This window comes from Adiantum capillus-veneris, chromosome 29 (assembly GCF_014529385.1).
Source record: "Adiantum capillus-veneris isolate H3 chromosome 29, ASM1452938v2, whole genome shotgun sequence".
Lineage (NCBI taxonomy): Eukaryota > Viridiplantae > Streptophyta > Polypodiopsida > Polypodiales > Pteridaceae > Adiantum > Adiantum capillus-veneris.
In genome coordinates, this window is record NC_140959.1 from 24,426,842 (window position 1) to 24,437,026 (window position 10,185).

Consider the following 10,185-nt stretch of genomic DNA (forward strand, 5'->3'; position numbering starts at 1 on the left):
AGGATCAAAGGCGTTTTATGGTATAGGTTTCTGTTTCAGTGTACCGGATGCGAATGTGTAGGTTTAAGTCAATGTTTTGTCTTTTATTGTGCATACTCATTTTCTAATTGCTCTTGCTCTTTATTTTTTTTGTTTTTTGTGAGTATAAGGCTTTATATGTACATTCCCTAAGATGTACATTGTGGCACATATCTCAGGAAGGTTGAGAGGGGAGTGAGTGAATGATGATTGTCAACAAACACTCCCCCCTTCCTTGGGTAGATCATACCATTTGAAATGTGCTCGTCACCCTTTGAAACCAATTGTTCCAGTTGGTAATAGGTGAGGATTTTTTCCAGTAGTTTTCTATTACCTTAGGTGCCTCATCGAGTTGCAAGGGTGGTAAGGTACTCTCCCAAGATCGAACTTGAAGTGGTTCATCAGGTGATTCTTGAACACTAGGAGGTGTGGATTACTTTGTAGCTTTATGGAGGTCCACTATAGTAGGTGGAGGCTGTGGAGAAGCTTTTACCTCTATGGATGCATTACATGAGGAGCTAGAAGCTTCATGGGACTACCCCCTTCCTGAGCTAGGTGGAACAAATTGTTCTTTCTTCGGTACCCAAACTAGCTCTGGAGAGGATGCGTAACATTCTATGATTTTTTCTTTCCACGATCATTAATTCATTTTGGAGCTACAGGATTGGGCGCACATGGGTCAGGTGACCGGTAAGAACACAATCTACGTTGGCACCCAGATTTGATCATTTCCTTCATAGTAGCCTTGGGTTTCCAATAGTTTTTTAGGAATCCACCGCAACATTTTCTTACTTTTCTTGGAGCGAGTGGTACGCTTCTTACAAGGCTTTCGTTTTTTAGTGCTAGCCATGGTCGCTAAAGAAGCTTTAGGGACCCACTTGTATGTTTTCTTCGTTACATCAAGATGAGTCTTGTCAGAAGCTATATGCATTGCTTCTAGCATATTTAAGGGTACGGACATTTCATCCCCCTCTGGTGTTATCCAGGTTGTCCCCTTGTTTCCCCAAGTGTCTATGGTTGCTGCTAGGTGGACCCAATCCACATTGTCCGGCTCAGTCATCCCAGGTAGTACATCCATATAAGGAGAATCTTCCCCAGCATCAGTGTCCGCTTTACACGTGTAACAATACTGCAATGGGGCCGAGTGAACTGTGGTGTCAGATCTATGATCAATTATAAACCTGTTTCCTAGAGGATGTGCTCGACCTGTCACAAGATCCACTCAAATGACAGAATCTTGGAACTGCAGGTAGACATGGTTTTTGGACTAGTCATGCACCATTTCTGCTTCCCTCATGAAAGGATGTCCTAAGATCATCTCCGATGCCATAGTGTGTTTGGAGGAATCCATAAGAATAAAGGTAATCCTTATTTTATGTCCAAAGACCTTGATCTTGAGATCTTCTAGCATCCCAATAGGTTTAACAATAGACCCATTGGCCATCTTCACTACTATGGTTGTGGTCGCAAGGTGAGGTCTTCCCATAGTTTCCCAGCAATTTTTAGTCACAATGCTAACCCCAGCGCAACCATCAAGGATTCCCTTCACAGTTAATCCCTTAGTAGTGATTGGTATGGTCGCATTGTATTCATCACCCTCAAAGTATTGTCCCAACTTGTTAACAGGTATTTCTATAACAAGGTTCTCATCTAGGTTGGGTTGTGGATCTAAGTGTTTCTCCTCTACTGGCATCTCCCCAGCTCCATCCATCTGTGCAAATTGTGGTAGCCCAAACTTCAGTTCTCCATTCAGGAAGGCTCAAAGAGCTGAGACTAGCTCGGGGTCTTTATATAGTTTGGACATGATGGTGGTTCTAACTTCTGAAGACATGAAATCCATCAATTTGGCAATGTTTAACGGCACCTTTTGGCCTTGAGTCCCTTGACGTGGGGAAGATGGGATCTCCATTTCTTCGATAGGATCAGGTAGTCCCTCTGTAAACATTCTTTCCATCAAGAAGTGAGTACGCCCACTTTCCCATGACTTTAAGTCACTTTCTTCTTGGATGACACTAGGTATGTCCAAGGGTCTATGGACTTGGTGAGGTTGTTGTTGTGTAGGGAACACGGTGTCTGTAATCTGGATCTTCCTAGGTGTTGGTTCTAGATCCCTTTGGGTATCTTCTACCAAACTCCTTAATTGCTTGACTCGCTCAATCTCCTCGGTAGGGTTTGGATAAGTTTCTATCTTCTTCTTGGATCCTGGCCATTGTGTCTCATGAAGATCTTCCTTGTTGGTTTCTATCTTAGTGGTCGTTTTGATCTCCATGGTTTCACCTAAATCAGAATCCTCTTCAGCGTCGTTCATATATATATGGGGTTGTCACCAGTCCCTATGTTGGTCTTTGAACTGGGGTCTGACTTTGCTATTTTTTGCGATCTCTTCCTTCATGTTTTCTTCTTTTTTTGAGATTGGGCAATTGATGCCGTGTCTCTTTCCTCAAGAATATAATTTTGTTTTTGGAGAATCGATCGTGTGAGTACGTTTACTGGTACCACATGTGTACTTTATGATGGCTCCTCGGTAACTTCAATCAAGTTTAATGGAGTGATCTTCGGTGCGTTTGGATTATTTGGACATTGGGCAATCAAATGATCTATGTCACATCGATTACACATGAGTATTGGCATTGTATATGTGCTCGCTTGATTGGTTTGCATTAGTGTGGCGTTCTTTTGTAGCCTAATAGGACACTCGACTACACGATGTGGACCTCCGTGCTCATAGCATTGAAGAGGTGGTCTCTTAGCAGTGTAATTGATATTTTGGCCTCTTGCCGCAAGAGCATCTACTTGATATACAGGTTTGACTTGTCCCCAATAGTCCTCCATGTAGTATTGTGGTCTTTCTTCAATCACATCCATCCCATAGGCAATATTAGAATCTATATCTTTCTCACAGCCTTCCAAATAAGCAATAGATGACTCACAACCTACTTGATGCACAGAAGTGATTCTCGGATGTGGTGGTTGCGGTCCTAGCACTGGAGGTGGTAAGGGTGTTTTTTGGACAACATTTTGGGCCCTAGGGACCATGTGTTGTGTTGTTTGTTCAAAAGGTGGGGCCAGCATCAATGTAGGCACTCGAGGTGTGTCTGTCCATGCTAAGGTTCGTCTATTGGCCATCACACAGTTAAATACTATGCAATCCTTAGCTTGATGCCATACCTCCCACAGGCATTGTAGTTCCCATTGAATTTTACTCTAAAAGTAGGGCATTCACTGGTACTATGCGGTCCATAGCATACTGAGCACTATTGTTTCTCCCTTCTTGGATACATATGATTGTTTTGCGGAGCATGATTGTCTCTAAGACTCTCTTGAATAGCCTTGGTGAGATCTGCTAAAGTCATCTCAGATATCTTTGGCTCCTTAGCAATAGTCTTTAAGGTCATTGGTTGATGCCCTGATGCTTGCGAGCTAATAGATTTAGGCTCAATAGACACTCTTTCTCCTTGAATCATTAAATTATCCTTCAATTGGATCGCATTGGTGGTGACTGCTTCCCAAATGGTGATACCTCTAATGACTAGGCCATTGTAAGTATCCTCATGTCGTAATCCCCTAATGAATCTATCAAGCAATTGATTATTATTGAAGTGCTCATTTGGATTACAATGATAATTCAAATGCTTCAAGCGACTAATAAAGTCTCTCATCGACTCTCCTTCCTCTCGTTGGGCTTTTTGGAGCTGAGAGGCTACACCCCAAAGCACTCCCTCTCGTATGTATTCTTTCAAGAACAGTCTCCTAAGAGTAGGGTAAATCATTTTTTCTTCCACCCTTAGGGTTCTATACCAATCCCCTGCCTTCCCTCTTATGCAGGTCATTGTGTTCTCCTAGAGAATCGCATATTTGTTCAAACACTTCGACATGCTTTCTCACATCCCCGTCTCCACTAAATTTTTGTGTGAGCTTGGCTATTTGTACTGCCTTACTTCTTGGCTCTCTATGAGGCGTGTTACACATATTCTCAGCAATAGATCGACCAATAGCTTGAGCAAATGTTGCCAAGTCACTTAAGTGAGCAGGCACCGTGGGTGGAGGTGCTTCAGAGACTACATGTGGAGTAGGTATTGGCATTGGGCTTGGCACATAGGAAGCCCTTGGGTTCCGCGTTTGGTGTGATGGTGTGCCATGTGGTGGCCCAAAGTTCATATGTGTGGCCCTAGGCATAGCAGACGTCAGATGTGACATGCTAATGCTAGCCGGTATGGTCCCATGGAAATAAGAACTTGGGTGTTGTGGTTGTGGAGCATAGGTAGTTGAAACAATGGGAGGGGTAGGGACTACATGAGTGCGATGACCCATAGGTGCATACGATTGGTACACACTTGTAGGTACTGTTGCAGGCATTGAGCTACCATGTAGTGGTGCTTTACTAACAAATGAGGTCCATGGCGTGTTTCTCGGCATGCCCATCATTGGAGTAGGCATGGTAGCCGTGGTGTCATAAAGGGAAAGATCAGCTAGACTTGGAAAGGTGAAGCTTTCACTTGTGGACTCAGATTACACTGAGACCCCTGGAGAAACAACATATAGAGGATCCATCAGACTTGCTGAGGGAGTCTCCATCTGCGAGAAGGTCAGTTGTTTATCCTTTCCTGTATCTAAGAATCGGATGAGACCCGTTGAAGGCATGTTGATCCCCTTGTTCTGTCTCTCTAACTCAATGACCCTATGGATGACCTCACAAACTCTTTGTTGTTGATCCTCCACACTAGTAGCACCCATTGTGGATTGTGGATTGTAGGATTGAAGCACATTCTCTAAGGGCATAGGCTCTACGTTGGTCATGAATGGAGAATTTACTTCCCCACCCCCCTTATTTACATCATTAGCTCCATGTTCGGAGCGAGTGGCTTTACTAAAAGCGGCTAAGCACGCTCGGCCCAGACCGTGGACCCATGGCATGCAAATCTTGGCTTGAGCTATCGGGATTAGGCATTGGGAAACCCTCCATGACGTTGTAGCCAGAGGAAGAGTCACTAGCCGCTATGTTCGGGTCTTGGTTTGTACTACCTTGGGTCCCCACCGAGGGCCCAGAACCTAAAGTAGGTGGATATTGAGAACTCGCGTAAGTCTAAATTCTCTCTAGTTTCTCCGTCTCTAGCACATGACCAGAGCGCAGATGTATGTGCCTTTGGCACCCTACAAGCGTCGGCAAATAACCTCGAAGGTTAACCGCTTACTTTTTTAAGCGTCCGTTTTCACTCGTGTTTTTATATTTTTAATGTTTTTTAATGATCGATTTTTTTTATTAAAGTGTGTGATAGCTCAAAACAAGCGTATCACTCAGAGGGTCGCGGTGTGCTTTATAGCACAACGTTTGGTCACCTGAAGCTCCGTTGGTCCTCAAAAAAGTCAATTTTTAGCTACGTGTGAAGCTAAAATTCGTAATGTTAAAGGGCGATAGATGCCTAAGCCTGAGAGTGAGCTTGGGCTTGGGTCTGGGAGATATTTTTGATCCCGGTCCTACCTTTTTTTTTAAAAAAAGGATAAGGTCACCACGGCCTGCGCGAGAGCACACACACACTCTACCTACCTACTTACAACTAATACACCTACTGTTGCACACTAACACACTTCATTAGCTCTCATAGATCTACTTCCTACTTACTGTACTTTGCATTACATAGAACTAACAACCTTAATACTAATTCCTTATGACAGAGAAAAACACAGTACCTTTGAAAACTCCATTAACAAAGAAATACACAATAGCAACATAAAATCCTTCTTCTCAACACACACACCCTCCTTCCTTACCTTTCCTACAATTGAAATTGCACCACAAAAGAAGCACAGAGTGCCATTCAAGCTTAGTGTATGGCATTCCCCAGCAACGGCGCCAAAAATGTGCACGTATGTTGCATGTGCAATGCAAGGAACTTGCCGATACACTGTGTGCGAGCCACAAATGGCTCCAAGCACACAACAAGGCTAAACTAGAAATCTCAAAGATGGTGATGGTGTGTCACTCACGGCTCTACGCTTGCTGTCATGGAGGATTCCTTGTTGCAAAGAAGAGGGAGACGTCGCTACGCCGTGCTCAATTGCCTCGCCGTCGTCGTGCCGCCGCAATGCTCGATCGCACTCTCTCTCTCTCTCTCTCTCTCTCTCTCTCTCTCTCTCTCTCTCTCTCTCTCTCTCTCTCTCTCTCACACACACACACACACACACACACACACACACACACACAAGGAGATGATGAAGAAGAAGATGGAGATAGAGCAAGAGAACTCTTCAATTGCACAAATGAGAGAATAAGTGAATTTTAGGTTTAGTTGACTTTTATATGAGCTCGCTCCATTCACACTTGGGCACCCCTGCTTAGCCAACTAATCCCTTGAATGTTCCAGTTAGAGTGCGCCTCTCATCGGCGATGACTCTTACCCTTTTCCGTTTGGACCGACAAGCCCGGTACCTGAGTCTACCAAATAAATAATACGACGTCCGTTGTAGGTGATAGGAATGTGCATGAGGGTTAACACTCTCATGGATCTTCTCCATCTGCACCTACCATAGACAAAGCTGGTATCAAAGCCTAAGGTTGGTGGAGGAGATGTTTCATGCAGTGGTGCCATCAACATTGCCTATTAAGACACAACATCTTGAAACACTCTTGGCTACTATCTCACTACACTATCCTTGTCACAAAGCATCTCAAGATGTTGTCAAAATATCACACAAGACATATCAAAAAAACATTTCTAGCATCTCAAAATGCATGTAATTGAAGATATGTTGAAGCTAGGGAGCTTGATAAAGACAAATCTATAGGTAGTTTTGAAAATTTTAAGCTTTACAAAAGTGATGGAAATTTTCAGTTATTAGCAAGGGAGCCGACTTGATGAATCATCATCGATCTTTACCAACTGTTTAATAAAAAACAAATCGAGTTTGAAGCTTGGCAATTTGTTTTTAGATGACTTCAAAAATCAAAAAATTTGACAGGTACAATGTAAGATCCCCAAATTTTGGGTCTCTTTTGAAAATAAAAAAAAACAGATTCTAATGTCTATTTTGTCAAATTTTGATTTAAGATGCTTGATTGACAGTATTGTAAGGTTCTAAAGTAAAAAGCAAAGTCATTTCCATGTTCCACTTTGACACATGTTCGTCTGGGGCGAGTCACTCTAGGAAGAGGGGCAAACGCAGCAAAATACTCATCATTTTATATATATTGTCTTCTTTTCTTTTTCTTTTTCTTTAACAATTTTTCAGAGCTTTTTAACTCTTAGCAGGCATAATCATGAGCCATATTGACACCATCTAAATTCCGGGTTAAGAATATATATGTATGAGTGATTACACTAATTTTGGCAAAATTTTGGCCAACTAATAATAATTATAAGTAATTTTTCTTTAAATTTTTAGCACAAAACAACTAAAAACAACAAATAATCAACAAAAATTAATAAGTTGAGCCAGGAAAGTCGGAATTGACTTTTGAAAGCAAATGAAAAAACTTCAAACCAAGGTCTTCGAACATGGCAAGTATGGAAAGATTCGGCACAAGATGGATTTTGAGCCAACTTCTAAAGGATCAAAACTGAAGATTAAAGGCCATTTGTCGACCAAATATCAGAATGAAGAACAGTTTGGATTGTAGGTGATATAAACAGCAAGATATGATCAATGGAAGTAAGTATGAATGGGGCAGTCCGGGTAGATTGAGAACATATAGCCAAATGGAGCAACATATGCTCATTTGCATTGAGAGAGAGAGAGAGAGAGAGAGAGAGAGAGAGAGAGAGAGAGAGAGAGAGAGAGAGAGAGAGAGCTACAAAAGCATAGAGTTTCCTGTTTTTTCTGCCTGTTGCGACCACCTCGGTAGCTCTTACTCCACCAGATTTGATATGTATGATCATTAACCCTACAAGAACTCTTGTGTATGCTCCACACTGCATCAACATTACCAAAACAACAGATCAGAGCAGATCAAAGTCACAAATTCTGGAAGTTGTCAAGGCCAATGGGGGTGGGGGAGTTTGTGCGATGGGTGTCTAACCTCACTCCTATCTTATTGCAAATTTAGCGAGAACCACGATTAAATTGTCAATCCATGGGACGAAGCTAACTCGACTAGTGTATAGAGGCTACAAGAGGTTGTCAATCTCTCAAAAAACAACAAACAACTCGCATCTAACTTAAGCTACACTCACGTGACTGAAATCACCAAAAGCCAATCGTTCATCGATAAACAAATCACATCCGTTACAGCATCAACTGACATCCAAACGTAATGAAACTTTTAGAACAAGTTTATAAGACCTAAGGCCGCATGCTTATGGTCTCAAATCCCACTTTAGGTCAAGTGCAAAAATCACGATTATTAACAGCAGTGGATTTTGGACCTTGTTGTTTTCAACCCAGAATGCACCTAAATGCTTAGCAATGATGCCCCAATACCCCACCTATGCTTAGTTTTTGATATGGAAGTGTAAATTCCTACTTATGATGAAATTAGGCAGCGGGTCGGCGATGCCGAAAGCTACAAAATACCGTGAAGTGTTTATGTCAATGTGAAGAGCTCTTACCTGCGGTTGCAATGCAACAAACGCGACTGCAATGTGACAACCGGGGACGGAGTAGGAAGTGCGAGAAGGAGAGAAGTGAGTGCCGTTAGCTCATGCTGTGTATTTCATTATCCAAAACTTAAAATTAACTTACAAAAATTGGCTTTTATACCTTAGCCAAGGTTTTTGGTGGCCAAAATTAATAATCTGGGAGCTCTAACTAAAGATGGGTAATGACAAGTTGATGCAATCTAGAAGCTTGTAGCCCCGGCTCATCAATTACAAGGTTTATCCGAAAAATAGGAGTTACAGTATTCCCGCTTTATCAAACTAATAAGTGTTTTTACAATGAGAGCTCCGAAAAATGGCATTCGAGTTAGCTTGCTGCTAACATTTCCCTCCTCTTCGCCTGTGTCGTCCCTTGACACAGCTTTATGGGCTGAAAGAGTCTTCAGGTTGACAGCTGGCAAGGTAGTCTTTAAGTGCATTTAGAGCCTTTTCGTATCTGACCTTTCTGTCTTTATCTGGCACCTGCAAAAACTGCATAGTGACTTTGTTTTTAAGCTCAATAGTGGAGTAGCCTAAAAATCTCAAAGTTAGGTTGTTGATCACTGGCCCAAAAATCTTCGTTTGCCAAGTGAAGTACCTTGTGTAGAATGCTTCCTCAAACGCCAACATATTATGTAAAGGTAAGAACATGCATCGGGCGTAGAGGCCATATAGGACTTCTTCAAAAGGTTGAACACTGAGATCGTAGCATAAACCTTTATTACCCTTGAGGAAAGACGTCCACGGGGCTCCTGCTTGCTCTGGCTCATGAAAAACTTCAATGCAAGTGAGCAGCATTCGGCAGATTTTATAAAGCATCGCACATGATAGATCTGGTAGACTTTTGAAGAATGACATGGCGCCCGTTAGGGTTTTCACCATGTATTCTTATGTGGCCGTTCGGAGCTGGAAATCTTGGGTAGTTCAGCCATGTTGGCCACTTCTTTGTTATTGCCTCATGTGCTTGTCAGGTCCTTACTCTTGGTACATGACAAAAAGTGGGATCCTTTTGAAGTGTTTTAGGTGCTCTTGTAAACAGAATCAAATACCTTGGATTCTTGTTCAACCAGCTCAGCCTCCACTTTGGGTGGTCTTCATCTACGCCTTCTCCTTGCATGTCTTTGTCAAGTCTTTCTTTGACTTGGAGCAACTCCACCTTTATCAAAGGATATGGCAGGGATTGTTGATGCCATTGTGCATTGATTTGATTGGGAGTGAGTTGAGTAACATTGACAGAGTGAAGAACTTTCAACTCCCAATCCATCGCTGCTTTCCACTGTTCATTCACCTCCTGGGTAATCTTTTCTTTGAGTGCATCTTCCTCAGCTTTTGACAGATGGACCATTGAAACTGTATCAGATTCTCTTAATTGTACCTGGAATTCCTATTTGCCACCTAGCCCTTTTGTTGGCTGTGTTTCCATCTCAGCGTAAGAAACTGAGGGAATATTTATTTGTGGTTGTTCTGAAGTTCCTGCTTCTTCATGTGTTTCTTTCCGTCCATCTCTCAGCAGTTGGTTAACTCTTTTAAGCTCGGCTATTTCTTTTAGAAGCTCTTCTTCTCGTTGCACCTGCATTAATACCAGGTCTTTGCGTTG